At 48.1% G+C, this 16,679-nt stretch overlaps 1 protein-coding gene across 1 annotated transcript in view; it reads left to right on the top strand.

Annotated features, from left to right (window-relative positions):
- Positions 1 to 16,679, top strand: part of AK1 (adenylate kinase 1) — a 121,204-nt gene that overhangs the window by 70,756 nt on the left and 33,769 nt on the right. The gene's annotated exons all lie outside the window — the stretch shown is intronic.

Raw genomic sequence — 16,679 nt, forward strand, 5'->3', positions numbered from 1 at the left:
GTGCAGGCCGCACGTTCTTTCTTTGAGAATACGCAGCTCAGCACACCCCCGCCCATTGCCCGCCCCTCTCCCGCTTCAAAGGAAGCTGGGAAGAGGCCGTGTCCTTCTTTCTTGTGAAGAAAGAGGGAGGCGGCCTCATTTCCGGGTCCCTCTGAAGCAGGAGAGGGCTGGGCAAGGGGTGGGGGCGTGCCACACGGCAGATCCTCAAAGAAAGAACGTGCAGCTCGCGCCGCCCCTTGCCTGGCCCCTCTCCCACCTCAGAAGGACCCAGAAACAAGGCCACCTCCTTCTTTCTTCACAAGAAAGAAGGACATGGCCTCCTCCCACCTCCCTTTAAAGCTCCTATCGGGCCCCCAAACAACTGGCTGTCATCTGCTTCCTTTTCCCTCTCTCTTGCTTCCTTCCACATCACAGCTTGCTTTGTGCCAGTCTTGCTCCATTGCACAGGAGCTGCAGAGAAAAACCTCTGTTTTCTCTGTTGGCTGAGGCTCCTCCCTTGGGAAGGAAGGGGGAGGCGGAGCTTGCTTTGCTAGGCTCTCTGAATCACACAGCAGAGCTACTGAGCCAAGCCTCTCTTCCTTTTATTGGCTGAGGCTCCCTTCCTCCTGGTCCCTTGAGGAGGGAGGGAGGCAAAGAGCCAGAGCTGCTTTTTCCCAGTTCCCTGGATTCCACGGGAGAAAGACAGTAGCTTTAAGATAGTAGCTTTAAGACCAACGAGTGCTGATGCTTTAAGGATGTTTTTTATTGTTGTTGTTTTTTACAAAATTCTTTAATTGTGTTTGTCGGTGTCCTTTATAAAGTTTATATCTCTGCTATTGGTACACACATGGCGCAGCCCAGCAGGCTCTCATTTATGTCAGATCCGGCCCTCATAACAAATGAGTTCGACATCCCTGGGCTATACCATATTTCGAAAAATTGTCTCCTCACAAGCTGCCTGCCCAAGCTTTAAAAAGTGTATTTGCTGGCCTGGGACCCATTATAATTTTAGTAACTACAGTACCTAGGGGGAAGCTGGTTACACTGGTCCTAAAATGGTTTGTTTCGCTCTAGCTTTCTTATACCGTGGAATAGCTTTTGAGATCTGATGAGCCATCTAGGTCGTAGCATATGTCTGAATAACACGGGCAAAAACACCAAACAAAAACCTCTGAGCTCCGTAGCTTTCTTCAAAGAGGCTACGGATGGATTTGGAAGTTATCTTGCTCAAAGGATGAAATACCTCCGTGACAGACTGGGCGATCTCCCAGCGGCTATTAGCCTGATAGCAAAATAATAATAATAATAATAATAATAATAATAATAATAATAATAATAATAATAATAATAATAATAATAAATGGAGCCTCCATATCTGGGAGCAGTCTACCTTTCAAGGTTGCCTCCCCTCCCACTTCTGCAGCCCACTGCCGTAAACACAGAAAGGAACGCACGGCTCGAGGATTCGATCCAGCCAAGCCTAGGCATGTTTATTCAGAAGTAAGTCCCACTGTGTTTGGGGGGGAGGGGGGGAGAGAAGGAAAAAAACCTGCTCCACGTCAGAGTGCAGCCGGCCGCAGCCCGCACCTAGGCAAGTTTCCTCACGAGGAAGCACCACTGCGACCAGCTGGAGCCCTGCTGCAGCCTCACTTCCACCCCTCTCCATTTGCACAACGAAATATTTTTTGAACCCGCAATTCCTCCCCTCCCCCTTTTTCGTCCTCCGTCCAGCCTCTTTTCTCTGATGCTCCCGCCACTATTCCTTCCTAGTTCAGCTCAACCCAGCTCCACATCCTTCTTCCCTAACCTCCCTCCAAATCGCAAAATCTGTTTCTCTCCTCCTCTGGTAACCTCCCCTTCCCCCCATTTCCTTTCAAGCTGTTTCTGCAATCACCTGTAGTTAAAAAAAAATAATAAGGAAAGGAAGTCTGTTCTGCTTCTCCCATCATGCTCCCCCTCCGCTCTTAGGCCAGCCTGGAGCTGTTCCAAGCTGGTGCTTCGGCCACAGCCTACTTGTGCTGGCCGGCCCGCCAGGCCTTCTTCTGCCCTGGGAGGACTCTCCCTGTGGAAGGGTGGCTGGTTGGGGGGAAGGCAGTGGCCCGAGGGTGCGCGTGGCGGGCTTGTGGAGGCTTCCCAGGCTGCCCGGCCATGTGGCAGAGAGAATAATCCGAGGCCAATGGGGGGGGGGCCTTGAGCGGGGGTGGCTCCAGAACTGGCCCCCATCTTGTCCAGGGGCAGGGGAGAAAAGGCGCAGAGCCAGAGGGGCCCAGCCAGCTTGCCAGCCACGCAGCTCCTCCCTCCCTTTGTGTGCCCAGTTGCCGCAGCTCCTGAACCGACCCTGTCCGCCAGACACGGCAACTACCTCCTCCACTCCTGGCAGGGAGGGGGCAGCCAGGAGAAGGAGCCCAATCCAGAGTAGTGTGGCGCAAGCAGAGATAGCGGGTGCAAAACTCCCATCCTGCAGGGCGACCCTGTGGCCAGATGCCACTCTAGACGGCAGCCTACCCTGCTGGCTCCCTAGTGCCAGCCCTGTGTTGGAAGCTACTTTGGGTCAATAAATCAATAAGTAAATATCCCTGCATTTCAAAGCCTTGTGGCAGACCTTTGAAAATCGCTGCCGGCCATAGTCTTCTGCCTTTGTAAGTCCCTTTCTGCCTTATGGTATGTCCTGCAACAGTTTTGTTTGTTCGCAGTGTTCTCCAATTCTGTAACCTTAGCCTCTCATCATTGTTTATTGGATTCGGTCTGGTCAGTTTTTAATATCTATTTTGTAACCCTTGTTGAGTCTGAGCGGGAAAGGTGGGACTCTAAATGAAGGAAGGAAAGGAAAGGTCCCCTGTGCAAGCACCAGTCGTTTCCGACTCTGGGGTGACATTACTTTCATAACGTTTTCACGGCAGACTTTTTATGGGGTGGTTGACCATTGCCTTCCCCTATCATCTACACTTTCCCCCAGCAAGCTGGGTACTCATTTTACCGACTTCGGAAGGATGGAAAGCTGAGTCAACCTTGAGCCAGTTACCTGAAAACCCAGCTACCGCCAGGGATCAAATTCAGGTCGTGAGCAGAGCTTAGGACTGCAGTACTGCAGCTTTAACACTTTGCACCACGGGGCTCTTCTAAATGAAGGAAATCGATAGGCAAAAATAATGGGTGTTTTTACACTGACAGTTTGTGACCACATTGGAAAATCACCTTTTACATTACCTAACATTCTCACAACTGTTTTGCATTGTTGCTGCCCGAAGCATCTACATTTGTTTTGGTGAGATGAGTTTTGGAGCTGCTGCTGCAACGTTTTTCTCCACACTAGTTTTGATCTGGTCTTTTCTCTACAGGTGTTTCAAATTTTATTGTAGAAGTTTTCATGCGTTTTTAAAGACTCCTCCAAAAGCCACCACAAGGTGCAGTAATTTGCATGAGAACTGACAGCACTTGAAATTTTTACATCTCATTGCTTGCCTCATCTAGTAATTTAAATTTGTATGGTTTTTGCAGTGTTGACAGGATTTCCAAGCAACTGTATACATTTAACTAAGCACTGCTATTCCAACTGCCCTCTAATCAGGGACACCCCCCTCCCCCCAAATTGAAACGCTTAAATGTAAAAGGAAAATAATGAAAGCGGAACAGTGGCGGGTGATTTGAAGACCAAATCTCTGGATCAAACTGAATGTAAAAACACCCAGTGCTGCAGGAGAGAGGTCAAAGGTCTCCTGGAATAAAGGCAACTTGGTTCCCTCAGCGGCTTCTGAAAGCAGCCTGATGTAGAACGAATGGCACCATGAGAGGATGAATCTTTAATCAGGCCTGCCCCAGCCCTCCATGGGGGTCAGCCATTGAATGACCAGGGGCCATTGTGAGATCTGAACCGGTGTGTGAAGTCAGCAGCCTTACTCAAAGGGAGTTGGATTTGAACAAGGAGAGGAGGAGGCGCGAGGCCTGCCAGAAAGGGGGTCCCTGATGTAACATCTTCCCACTGGCCCCCCCTACAGGTGAAACTGGAGCATTGTCATATTTGGGGAAAACCAAAAGGCACTTGACAGATGGAGTTAGCTGTATATGTGTGCGGGGGACCCTTCAGGAGTGAGGCGGAATGAGGAAAGAATCCACAAGGGTGTGGACTCGAGGGCATCCAATGGAGCTGATGGGCGGTAGATTCAGGATGGACAAAGGGAAATGTTTCTTTACTTTGTGATTAAAGTTTGAAATTGGCTGCCAGAGGTTTTCATGATGGCACCGGGATAAACAGCTTTAAAGGGGGTGTGTGTGTGTGTGGATAGATTCATGGAGGATAAGTCTGTCAGTGGCTGCTAGTTGTGGTGACTGAGGAGAACTTCCACATTCAGAGGCACTAAGGCTCTGAATCCCGGAGCCAGGAGGCAACATCAGGGGAAGGCCTTGGCCTCTCTGCCCTATTGTTGGCCCTCAAGAGGGACTAGTTGGCCACTGCGTGAGACAGGATGCTGGACCACTAGTTTGATCCAACAGAGCTCTTCTTATGTTCTTATCAAAGCAAATGAGACACAGTCATCTACTTTTTAAACAACACTGCTTGTTAGAGCGACAAAAGAGGCATTTCCATACAGGAAGGAGAGGTTAAAATGTGCGCATATGCACACGTGCCTATATGTCAGAGGGACATTTAGATTGGCAGAATGGAGTAGAGGGAAGGATTCAGTGCCCCTTCTATAAGCGCGACTGCTCTAATCAAAACAAGAGTCTCCACCCATAACTCCGTTAGGAAAGGAAAGGTCCCCTGTGCAAGCACCAGTCGTTTCCCACTCTGGGGTGACATCGCTTTCACAACGTTTTCACGGCAGACTTTTTAAAGGGTGTTTTGCCATTGCCTTCCCCAGTCATCTACACTTCCCCCCCAGCAAGCTGGGTACTCATTTTACCAACCTCGGAAGGATGGAAGGCTGAGTCATCCTCGAGCTGGGTATCTGAAAACCCACCAGGGATTGAACTCCAGTCGTGAGCAGAGTTTAGGACTGCAGTACTGCAGCTTTAACACTCTGCACCACGGAGCTGTTATTACTCCTTTAACCTAAGTTTAAAAACACTGGGAGATTACGGATCTCTTGAGTCCCATATAATTTGGATTGTGTGCGTTTGTGTATGCGCGCGATCCCTCTCCCCCCCCCCCCTCTCTCACTCACACAGGACAAGAAAGCAGTATTTTTTAATTTATTTATTAAATTGAATTTTTAAAATCACCTTTCCCCGCTTGTACAGGGCTCAGGGGGGTTTACAACAATTTAATACAATATAGCCCAAGTTAAAACCATAAACATTCAGAACATTTTAGACATTTTAAAACAAGATGGCCGTGCTAGCATTTAGTCTTGGTTGGGGTGCCAGGCAGAAGTAAAGAACCATCGCTGGCCTCAAAGGCCTGGCAGAACATCTCTGCCTTACACTTCCTGTGAAACTTTAATAAGGCAGGCAGGGCACGGATGTCACTCAGCAGAGAATTCCACCCCCACTGGGGCCAGGGCAAAGAAGGCCCTGGCCCTGGTCAAGGCCAGTCAGATATCTTTTGGGCCAGGGATCTCCAGGAGGTTCTTAACTGCAGATTGTAATGCCCTCCAGGGGACATTCTGGGTGAGCATGTGACTTCAGTCTAGTGATGAGGTTTAAAACCATGTTGTTTTAGTAGAAAATAGCAAGAGTCCAGTAGCAGCTTAAAGCCTAACAAAATGTGTGGCAGGGGAGCTTCCGTGAGTCACCGCTCACTTCTTCAGCGTTGCTTTAGATGAGAAGGCTCTCTAAAGCTTTGAATGGGTGACTTTTCTAAAAAAAAAAAAATTCCCTTCCAGATTCCTTGAATAATCATTTTGTTTAGCTGGTGAAGGTGTGGGTATAGATCTGAAGGGAAATAACGTAAAAACAATGGGAGACGATGTGTGTACACGTACATGTGGGCGTCTCCCATGTTTTCTGGCTTTCCCCCATTCTTTAGAAAAGGTCTCCCCATTTTTCTATCTCCCTTCCCCACCTGTGTTTTATGCCGCTTTGTGTAGAGAGATTCCTGAGGGCAGCAGCCCATGTCCTGCTGGGCATTATGGGTTATTTTGCCAGGAGTTCTGCCTCCCTTTTTGCCTGGCCCCAGGTTCTAGCTGTCTGCTCTATGCAAACTTCTTACAGGGGTTGCCGAATTCTCACATGAATCTTTAGCAAGAATTTCTCATTCTAAAACAGTAGACTTCCTAGAACTGAGGTGCTGAACTCATTTGTTACAAGGGTTGGATCTAGGGTTGCCAAGTCCAATTTAAGAAATATCTGGGGACTTTGGGGGTGGAGCTAGGAGACATTGGGGGCAGAGCCAAGAGCAAGGGTATGACAAGCATAATTGAACTTCAAGGGAGTTCTGGCCATCACATTTAAAGGGACTGCACAATTTTTTAAATGCCTTCCTTCCATAGGAAATAATGATGGATAGGGGCACCTTCTTTTGGGGCTCATAGAATTGGGCCCCCTGGTGCAATCTTTTTGAAACTTGGGAGGTATTTTTGGGGAGAGGCACTAGATGCTGTACTGAAAATTTGGTGCCTCTATCTCAAAAAAACAGCCCCCCCCCCGAGCCCCCGATATCCGCAGATCAATTCCCCATCATTCCCTATGGGAATTGTTCATGGAAGTGCATGATGGCTCTGGGGGCAGGGCTTCCCCCCGCCGGCCAGCTGGCTGGGGGAGGGGGGAAGCCTGTAAAACCGGGGGATCCCCCTCTGGGACCTGGGGATTGGGAAGCCTAGTTGGATCTGACATAAGTGTCACTTTGATGGGCTGGGCCACGTGGGCCATCAAATGTAATGCCAGGTACCGGAGATATAAACTTGATAAAGGACACAGGCAAACCCAATTAATGATATTCTTCTTTACTCACAATACAAACAAAGGCAATTGATTCCCAGCAGCGAAAGCAATTCATTTACTGGAGAGCCCACAAAAGCCCCAATAACTGCATTTAATCATATATAACGGGGGTGGCCAACGGTAGCTCTCCAGATGTTTTTTGCCTACAACTCCCATCAGCCCCAGCCGTTGGTCATGCTGGCTGGGGCTGATGGGAGTTGTAGGCAAAAAACATCTAGAGAGCTACCGTTGGCCACCCCTGATATATAAGACTAAGTCCCCCCCCCAAAGGGATACCATAAAAGGAGGAATACCTTATATTTCCATACATGCCGGTTGCTAGCAGGCTGCATATTTTATTTAATTATTTATATTCCACCCTCAAGACACCAGGGATAGGTCAGTTGTGGTCCCCGAGCCTTAAGTTTGACATCCCTGTTCTAGATTATCAGAACCTATGCCCCCCCCCTCGCCCCCCCAGCAGAGGGGATAGATATAGCTATACACAGAGGTGGGTAGATATACACAAAATCGCTCCAGGATTAATTCCAAGTTATTCAATTAATTTCTTGTTCTTTGGATTTTCATACAATTGTCCCAGATCCTGAATTGGGTTCAGTATGGACAGGGCCTCTTTTTGTAGCAGGAACTCCTTTGCATATTAGGCCACACACCCCTGATGTAGTCAATCCTGGAGTTTGCAGAAGGCCCTGTATGAAGAGCCCTGTCAGCTCTTGGAGGATTGGCTACATCAGGGAGGTGTGGCCTAATATGCAAAGGGATTCCTGCTTCAAAAAAAGCCCTAAATATGGATTAAGTCCATGGACTTTGCCACTGTGCACCACAGCCTGGAAGTACTCAGTCCCTGCCATGGCATTTCCTTACTGTTCTTCTACCACCATTCTTCCAGCAGGCTGCAAGAAGTGGGGAATGGGGAGGACTCCAGGGAAAGCTGCTGTAAAGGCCATAGACCTGCTTGGATGATCCAGTCTGAAGTGGATCTGGGGAGCAGCAGGCACACACACAGTGCTGCAGTTGAGAGTTGACCACTTCCTTGCAGAGGTTGATCTCCCACTTTGCACTTCCGCTGCTCACCAAGTGGACTGCCAGAACCCAAAGTTCCTTATCTGTTGGGACCTCAGAGACGGGGAATGCTGAAACAGGACAGCCCAAGTGTCTAAGTCCAGGTGGACACATGTGGCAAGGATTCTTTGTTTAGTGTTCATCTCTGCTGTAAATTCAGAAGCACTGCATCGGCAAAGGAGCTTTATCATGGAACTTTCTACATGCTTCCTTCTGTCAATTGTTATTTTGCCTTCATCCCGCCCCCCGCACCAGAGACTTTTGAGTTTGTTGTTCAGTCACGCAGTCGAGTCCGACTCTTTCCGACCCCATGGACCAAGTCACTCCAGGCCCTTCTGTCTTCCACCATCCTCCGAAGTCTGCTCAAATTCGTGTAACGCTGTCCAGCCATCTCATCTTTTGCCATCCCCTTCTTCTTTTGCCTTGTGTCTTTCCCAGCATCAGGGTCTTCTCCAGTGAGTGCTCCCTTCTCATTTGGTGGCCAAAGTATTTGAGCTTCAGCATTTGGCCTTCCAAGGAACAGACTTCTGGACTTCTGAGTGCTTTATCTCAAAATTGGTGGTTGCTATAGCGCAGGGGTGGCCAACAGTATCTCTCCAGATGTTTTTTTTGCCTACAACTCCCATCAGCCCCAGCCAGCATGGCCAATGGCTGGGGCTGATGGGAGTTGTAGGCAAAAAAAACATCTGGAGAGCTACTGTTGGCCACCCTGCTATAGTGTTATAGTGCTATAGCAATTTCTGTTGTTGTTTTTTTTAAAGTTCTCTTATAGTGCTATAGCAATTTCTGATTTTTTTTAAAGGACTCTGAAAACCCCTCTGGTGGTACAGTGGTGAAAATGGTGGCTGCAAGGGGGCTGAGATAGGGAAAAGGGATACTGATGTGGGTGGGACCTTTGAAAATTCTCACCCCCTCCCATCCCTCACTCGGGCGGCACTGTTCTCAGAAAAACTGACAGGAAGCAGGTCTGGGAAAGAGCATAATGAGGACAAGGAAAGAGTGACCAGAGCACATTTATGGTGTAGCCATGTACAGATGCTAAACGAACAAACAAAAAACCCAACCCAGCATACTCTGATGTGAAAAGTGACGCAGAGAAAAACCTCCATGAGAAGCAACCACTGAGAGAACCGGCTGCTTTGGTCCACAATACTTGCTCTGTTTCCCTTGCAAAGGTGTGGATGTGACCCCTGCAATATTTATGGCTGTGCCATACTTAGATCTCAGAAGCAAGCAAAATCTCCAGGCCCCTCTGGCCTTATTAGGTGTGACTGGAGAGGAGTGTAACTGAACCTCTCGCCTTCCCTCTCCAGCCAGAACACCAGATTGCAAAGTTCACTAGGTGGGGCCCGGACGTTGCAAGGAGCGGTGGCTCTATTTTCGGGAAGGGCCTCCTTGCAATTCTTCCTGAGCTCTCAGCTGTTCTTTTCAAACCCGGCTGAGTGAGGAAGGAAAAGGTCCTTCATTTGGGGTAATATTTTCTGCAAGAATGAGATGTAGCTGGTATAGCCCTCATCACGCAGCACATGTGGACGAATGTTTAATGTTTTATTGCATTGACCTGCAGCACAGTCCTGAATAACTCCAGAGGGATGGCCATATGGGAGGCAGTCATTTGTTCCCTTTTTACAGACAGAAGACTGTGGCCAGCGGTGCAGTCCTGTGCAGAGTTACTCCAGAGTTACCCCATTGATTTCAATAAGCATAGACTGGTCTAACTTTGTGTCGGATTGCACTGGAAAAGAGTTAGCCATTTGTCAAAGGCCAGCCAACAGGTCTGTTTATTGCAGTAGTGGTCTCTCAAAGGTAACACTTTGGTCTGTGGGATCACAGCAAAAAAGAAAAAAAATCCTGGCAAGCAGAAAGCTAGCACATCAGGGACAGAGATCTTAGCCCAGCTTGCTAACTGCTTTTCTGTTTGCAGGGAGGTTGGGTTTTTTTTTTTCCTGTAGCCGAGTATTCCAAAGCATGATTTTTCTGAAGCTGTGCAATGCATTCTACAATTTTAGAGATTCTATCTAATTTATTCCGCATGTGTTAAAAGACGTTAGAGTGCAATCCTAAACAGAGTTATGCTTTTCAAAGTCCATTGAAGGGAATGGGCTTAGAAGTAGGGTTACCAACTCTCTTGGAATTATGAGTTGTGCTCAGAGTGAGGAGAAGGAGTGATGGCCAGAGTTCACTTTCTAGTAGGCGCTCCTTTGCATATTAGGCCACATCCCCCTGATGTAGCCAATCCTCCAAGAGCTCTTCTTACAGGGCCTACCGTAAGCTCCAGAAGGATTGGCACATCAGGGGGATGTGGCCTAATATGCAAAGGAGCTCCTGCTAGAAAGTGAGCCCGGATGACTACTGCTTACCTCTTCCTCTGGGCACCAGGGAGGATTGGGTCCAGAGGGGGAGAGCCAATGTAGGCAAAGAGTTGGGTCCTTTTTATGGAAGCGTCTTGTCCAAGAGTCCCTTGAGCCTGATGCCAGCACTGGCTGTCCACAGGGTTGCTAAGGCAGCGTAGCCTCCTCCGGCCTAGGTCTCTTAGGGTCAGCTCGAACAGGAGAATACTGGATGTCTTAGAGGCTGGGTGTGTGGTTTTCTCCAATGCCATGGTGGAAAACGGTGGTTGCACTGTTAGCTGAGTGCACAGAGATGGCATTTGGGCTGCAGAGAAAATGTAAATGTATTTGGTTTCAGCCCTTTCTTCCATGCGCTATGGCTCCAATGATCTGAACCAGAGCTTTTTTTGAGCAGGAATGCAGTTCCGGCTGGCTCAGCATCCGGGTGTGTGGCCTAATATGCAAATGAGTTCCTGCTGGGCTTCTTCTACAAAGAAGCCCCGTGTGCAGCGATGGTGACATCAGGGGTGTGGCCTAATATGCAAATGAGTTCCTGCTGAGAGCCAGTTTGGTGTAGTGGTTAAGTGTGTGGAGTCTTTTCTGAGATAACCGGGTTTGATTCCCCACTCCTCCACTTGCACCTGATGGAATGGCCTTGGGTTAGCCATAGCTCTGGCAGAAGTTGTCCTTGAGAGAGCAGCTGCTGTGAGAGCCCTCTCAGCCCCACCCACCTCACAGGGTATCTGTTGTGGGGGGAGATGATATAGGAGACTGTGAGTCTCTGATTCAGAGAGAAGGGCAGGTTTAAATCTGCAATTCTTCTTCTTCTACAAAGCCCTGCGTGAAACAATGGTGGCACCAGGGGTTGTGGCCTAATATGCAAATGAGTTCCTGCTGGGCTTTATCTGCAGAGAAGCTCTGCGTGAAACAATGGTGACATCAGGGGGTGTTGCCTAATATGCAAATGAGTTACTGCTGGGCTTTTTCTACAAAAAAACCCTCTGATCTGAACAAATGGAATGAAAAGGGGGAGTAAGGAAATCTTCTCCCTGTAGCATAGGCATAATGGGAAAGAGAAGAAGATCAGGGCAGAAAGGAACTGATGGACACCCTGTGCCCTGAGGCCCATAAATCCCCATAGCCATCCCTGAACCCCACTCATCAAGTGCCCAATGATCAGGGATTCTGAAAGGCATTCTGGAAAATGCCTTGTTCGAAAGCTCATGTTGGGAGGGAAAAGCTTACTTAGCATTCTTGGCCCGTTGTTTCAGGGGGCTGGATTTATTTTCACTTTCAGATTTGGGTCCGATTGACTGGGGACTGTTGTCTTTTATTGATATGCAAGTGGAGAGTGAGAGGCAATAGCCTGGCTCTGTCAGGGCGAGGCTGTTCTTTAGCGATCACCACTTAGCTGATTGGTCTGGTAGGCAACTTGTTGAAGGAAAATAAGCGTGAGCTCAAGGGAAGCTCCTCAGAGGTTTCCGGCTGTGTGATTCATCAGTACACTTCCCCGGCCCTCTTGAGACCAGTTTCCACTTGTTTCTAATAAATCAAAAAGCATCTTAAAGGATGTTTCCACATCACACCTCATGTCGAAGTGTTGTTTCACAAAGGCGGTGCTTTCAGTTCAGCATCCCCGGGTGTTATTTTGTTTGCTCAGTCTTCAGCGTCCCCTCCTCGCCTAAGTTTAGCAGATCTACTAGTGCAGGAGTGGCCGAACTATGACTCGGGAGCCACGTGTGGCTCCTTCACACATACGGCGTGGCTCTCAAAGCCCCCACAGCGCTCTCACCGCTTGGAGAAGGCATTTGTCTCTTTCAAGCACTTCTCCAAGCCAAGACAGCCGGCGGTTTGGCGAATGCATTTAAAATTAAAATTGCTTTCTTTCCACCTCTCCTTCCCTTCTCCATCCATTTGCCTCCCTCCCTCCCTGTTTTGTAGCTTCAAACATCTGCTGTTCATGTCTTGCGGCTCTCAAACATCTAACGTTTATTCTACATGGCTTGTATGTTAAGAAAGTTTGGCCACCCCTGTACTAGCAAGAGGGCATAGGTGGCTTCAGTCTGTCTTTAATGTATATAGCCACACCTTTTTTCTTTTGGTTAGCATCCGATGCATAAAAAAGATTGCCTAGTTTTTTATTCTTAAGAAGTTGAGAATATTTTGCAGTTGTGTGTGTTTCTTGCAAACAAATAACATCTGCATTGAACTTCAAAAGTTGTGTAAGAACTTTTCTTCTTCTTCATAGGTGAATTTAATCCATTCATAGTAAGTGAAAGAATTTTCATTGGAGAGAGGGCCATTACGTGGTTTTGTTATTACTATCTTTTCTCTCTTTCTTCGACTGCGTCCTGGTTTTGTATTTTTGTATTTTTTTGCTCCATGACTTTGTTTCTCCTTGGAAGATTCGTCTTGGGAGGAGTGCCCTCTGCCTTTTTCTTCACTTTCTTTCTCCTCCTCCAATATCTCGCCATACTTTCCCACAAACTCCTCTTCTTTGAAAGTTGAGGTAGGGTTGCCAATCCCCAGGTGGCGGCCTGGGATCCCCTGGTTTAGAGGCCCTCCCCCCGCTTCAGGGTCATCAGAAAGGGGGGGAGGGAAGGGAAATGTCTGCTGGGAACTCTGTTATTCCCTATGGAGATTTATTCCCATAGGAAATAATAAAGAATTGATCTGCAGGTATCTGGGACTCTGGGGTGGCTGTTTTTTGAGGTAGAGGCACTAAATTTTCAGTATAGCATCCAGTGCCTCTCCCCAAAATACTCCCCAAGTTTTAAAAATATTGGACCAGGGGGTTCAATTTTATGAGCCCCCCCAAAAGATGCCCCTAATCCTTCATTATTTCCTATGGAAGGAAGGCATTTAAAAAGGTATGTGGTCCCTTTAAATAGGTTTGGCCAGAACTCCCTTTGGAGTTCAATTATGCTTGTCACACCCTTTCTCCTGGCCCCACCCCCAATGTCTCCTGGCTCCACCCCCAAAGTCTCCTGGCTCCACCCCCAAAGTCTCCTGGCTCCATCCCCAAAGTCCCCAGATATTTCTTGAATTGAACTTGGCAACCCTAAATTAAGGTAATCCAAAATCTTTTATCTTCATAGGAAAAGATCACTCCTTCAGGATTCAGCCAAGTATAGGGAATGTCATTCTCTTTTAAGAGTGAAGTTAGGGCAGAATATTCTCTTCTTTTCTGTCTCATTGGCCATGAGATTTCTTCAAGAATTCTGACCTTCTCCCCTCTAACTTCAATTCCTTTGCCTCTTGTGTTCTTAAGAATTGAGTCTCTCACCATCCATTTTGCAAAGCTGACATGTACCTCACTTGGCAAAGAATGTTTCCTGGCGAAGGCCAAAGGGACTCTGTATTTGAAACGGAGAAAAAAGCGGCCTTAGGTAGCCACCCCTGGCATTTTGAGCAGTTGGAAGCGCCCGTATGGCCACAGTTGAAGACAGGATTCTGAACCAGGCGAATCTTTGGGTTTGATCTAGTAAGGCGATTCTGATGACTTCCCTCATCTCCTCCTCCACGTTTATCTCCAAGTTTTCCCACCATCCACAGAGGATGGCCAACGACCAGGAAAGAAGGCCCAGCTGGCCTCTGCCCAAAACGTATGTAGAAACAAGAGTTTGCTGCTGCACGGCTATATATTTACCATGAATTGCTGCAGATGGACGTTTGTTCAAGGGCAGGCCACCCTCCGTCAGTTTCCTACCTTGGCAGGGGGAGAGCAAAATCAACGTGCGAGTTTTGAGGCTTGAATGACAAAATGTACATTGTTGGTTTTGCTGTCTTGGATTATTGTTGTCTAAGACCTGGGGTGGCCGAAGCAGGGAAGGATATTAATTGTTTGTCTTTTTCCCCTGCAAAAGAAAGGAAATAGATCAGGGAAATAGGACCGGGGGAAAGAGTTATATCCCCCTTTTCCTAGCGCTGCAAACATGGCTGCTAATTAAGGCATAATGAGGAGACTGATTAAAGATCCCCAAGTGAAGTATGCAGTTTTGATCCTAGGATTGCCCTATATATATCCTTTTTAATCTAAGGATTCTTCCCTGAGTGAAGGTTCTCTGTCTGGTTCTCAGTGTTGTTGTGAACACAGAGGCATTTGCAACAGAATATCATCGTGGTGGTTTTTCTCCACAGTTTCCTTGCCTGAACTCCCATAGTACCAGAGAGCATTTTTGTTTAAAAACGGGCAATTGACATACCAAGGTAGCATTTCAAAACTATAGTGATCACTGATGTGTCAATTACCATTTTTTAGCCTGTAAAAGCCCTCTGGTGGTGCCGAGAGGGGACGGCTGCCACGGGAGACTAGTGCAAAGAAAACGGCAGGCCCTGAAAAATGCATGCCTTCCTGTCCACGTTGTTGCAAACTAGGGTTGCCAATCCCCAGGTGGGGGCAGGGAATCCCCCGGTTTGGAGGCCCTCCCCCCGCTTCAGGGTCGTCAGAAAGCGTGGGGAGGGGAGGAAAATGTCTGCTGGGAACTCTATTATTCCCTATGGAGATTTATTCCCATAGAAAATCATGCAGAATTGATCTGCGGCTATCTGGGGCTCTGGGAGGGCTGTTTTTTGGAGTAGAGGCACCAAATTTTCAGCATAGCATCTAGTGCCTCTCCCCAAAATACCCCCCAAGTTTCAAAAAGATTGGACCAGGGGGTCCAATTCTATGAGCCCCAAAAGAAGGTGCCCCTATCCTTCATTATTTCCTATGGAAGGAAGGAATTGAAAAGGTGTGCCGTCCCTTTAAATGTGATGGCCAGAACTCCTTTTGGAGTTCAATTATGCTTGTCACAGCCTTGCTCCTGGCTCCACCCCTAATGTCTCCTGGCTCCACCCCCAAAGTCTCCTGGCGCCACCCCCAAAGTCCCCAGATATTTCTTGAATTGGACTTGGCAACCCTATTGCAAACAAGCCTCAGCAGCACTTTTTTAAAAAAGAAGGATATTCCCAAAAATGATATTCCCAAAGCAAAGGGAGAGGAGAATCTGGAACGGGGGTAGCCAAGCTGTGGCTCTTTCACAGATATTATGTGGCTCTCAGAGCCCCCATCACCCTGATGGCTGGCTTGAAGAAGGCATTTCTCTCTTTAATCCACTTTTCCAAGCTAAACCAGCCAGCAGCTTGGAGAATGCATTTAAAGTTACTTTCTTTCCACCTCTCAATTCTCTATTTTCCTTCCTTCCTTCTTCCCTCCCTCCCTCCCTCCCTTGTGGATCTCATACATCTGATGTTCATATTTTGCAGCTCTTAAACATCTGACAAATGGACCGATTTCCCACTCACCTTATGGCACTCTGACGTTCCTCTTTTCAGTGTCCTTCCGATTTCCCTGCCCCAAGGCTTCAGCTTGCATTGGCATTTTTTTGCGGCAACAAGAAACTGGTTTTTAGCGGTTTCTGTTCACCTCTCAAAAACGCTAATGCAAGCTGAAGCCCCGGGGCGGATAGTGGGAAATTGGAAGGACGCCGCGCTGAAAAGATGAATGTCAGAACAGCATAGGGTAAGTGGGACATCGGCCTTATTCTTTCTGGCTCTTATGTTAAGCAGGTTTGCCACCCGTGATCTGGAAGGTGCATGAATTAGGGATGCCCCCAGAATTACAGCTCATCTTGAGACTACAGAGATCAGTTCCCCTGGGGGAAATAGATGCTCTGAAAGGTGGACTCTATGGCACCGTACCCCACTGAACACCCTGTCCTCCCCACACTCCATCCCCAAATCTCCTGGAGTTTCCCAGCCTGACCCGACAACCCTATTCCCCCATCCCCTGCCTGTAACCAGAGGGAACCTGATAGTGGCAACCCTATGGCATGTGCAGGGGTGGAATTCTAGCAGGAGCTCCTTTGCATATTAGGCCACACACCCCTGATGTAGCCAATCCTCCAAGAGCTTACAAGGCTCTTTTTTGTAAGCTCTTGGAAGATTGGCTACATCAGGGGGGTGTGGCCTAATATGCAAAGGAGCTCCTGCTAGAATCCCACCCCTGGTCATATGGATGCTGGGGAAAAGACCACTCCACACAGGAGCCTCAGGAGAGCAAAACAGCTGTGTGGAAGCAGCCATGGCTTCCCTGAATCAAAGTAGTCACGATGTACTGCTCTGAAGGAAAGCATTGTAAGATCTTAACTGAGTCCACCAGATTCCACTTTAGCAGTCCTTACCCTCAGGAAGTCACTCTGAGGATCTGAATTTGCAGTGTAATCCGAAGCGATCATGACACCATGCAGTATCTGTTAGCAACCTTTCACCAAGGCAACAGCGCAACACGGTTTTGGAGCTGATTGCCTGCAGATTGTCATCAGGAAAAGAGACTCAGCGGTGTAGCTTGGGACGAAGAGGTCTCTCCAGCAGGGTTCTTCTCTCTCTGGTTTCTGTCCCTGGGGAATTCCTCACTGCTCGCTCGCTCTGATTAGGCTTCTGCTTCTC

Source organism: Heteronotia binoei, chromosome 12 (assembly GCF_032191835.1).
Source record: "Heteronotia binoei isolate CCM8104 ecotype False Entrance Well chromosome 12, APGP_CSIRO_Hbin_v1, whole genome shotgun sequence".
NCBI lineage: Eukaryota > Metazoa > Chordata > Lepidosauria > Squamata > Gekkonidae > Heteronotia > Heteronotia binoei.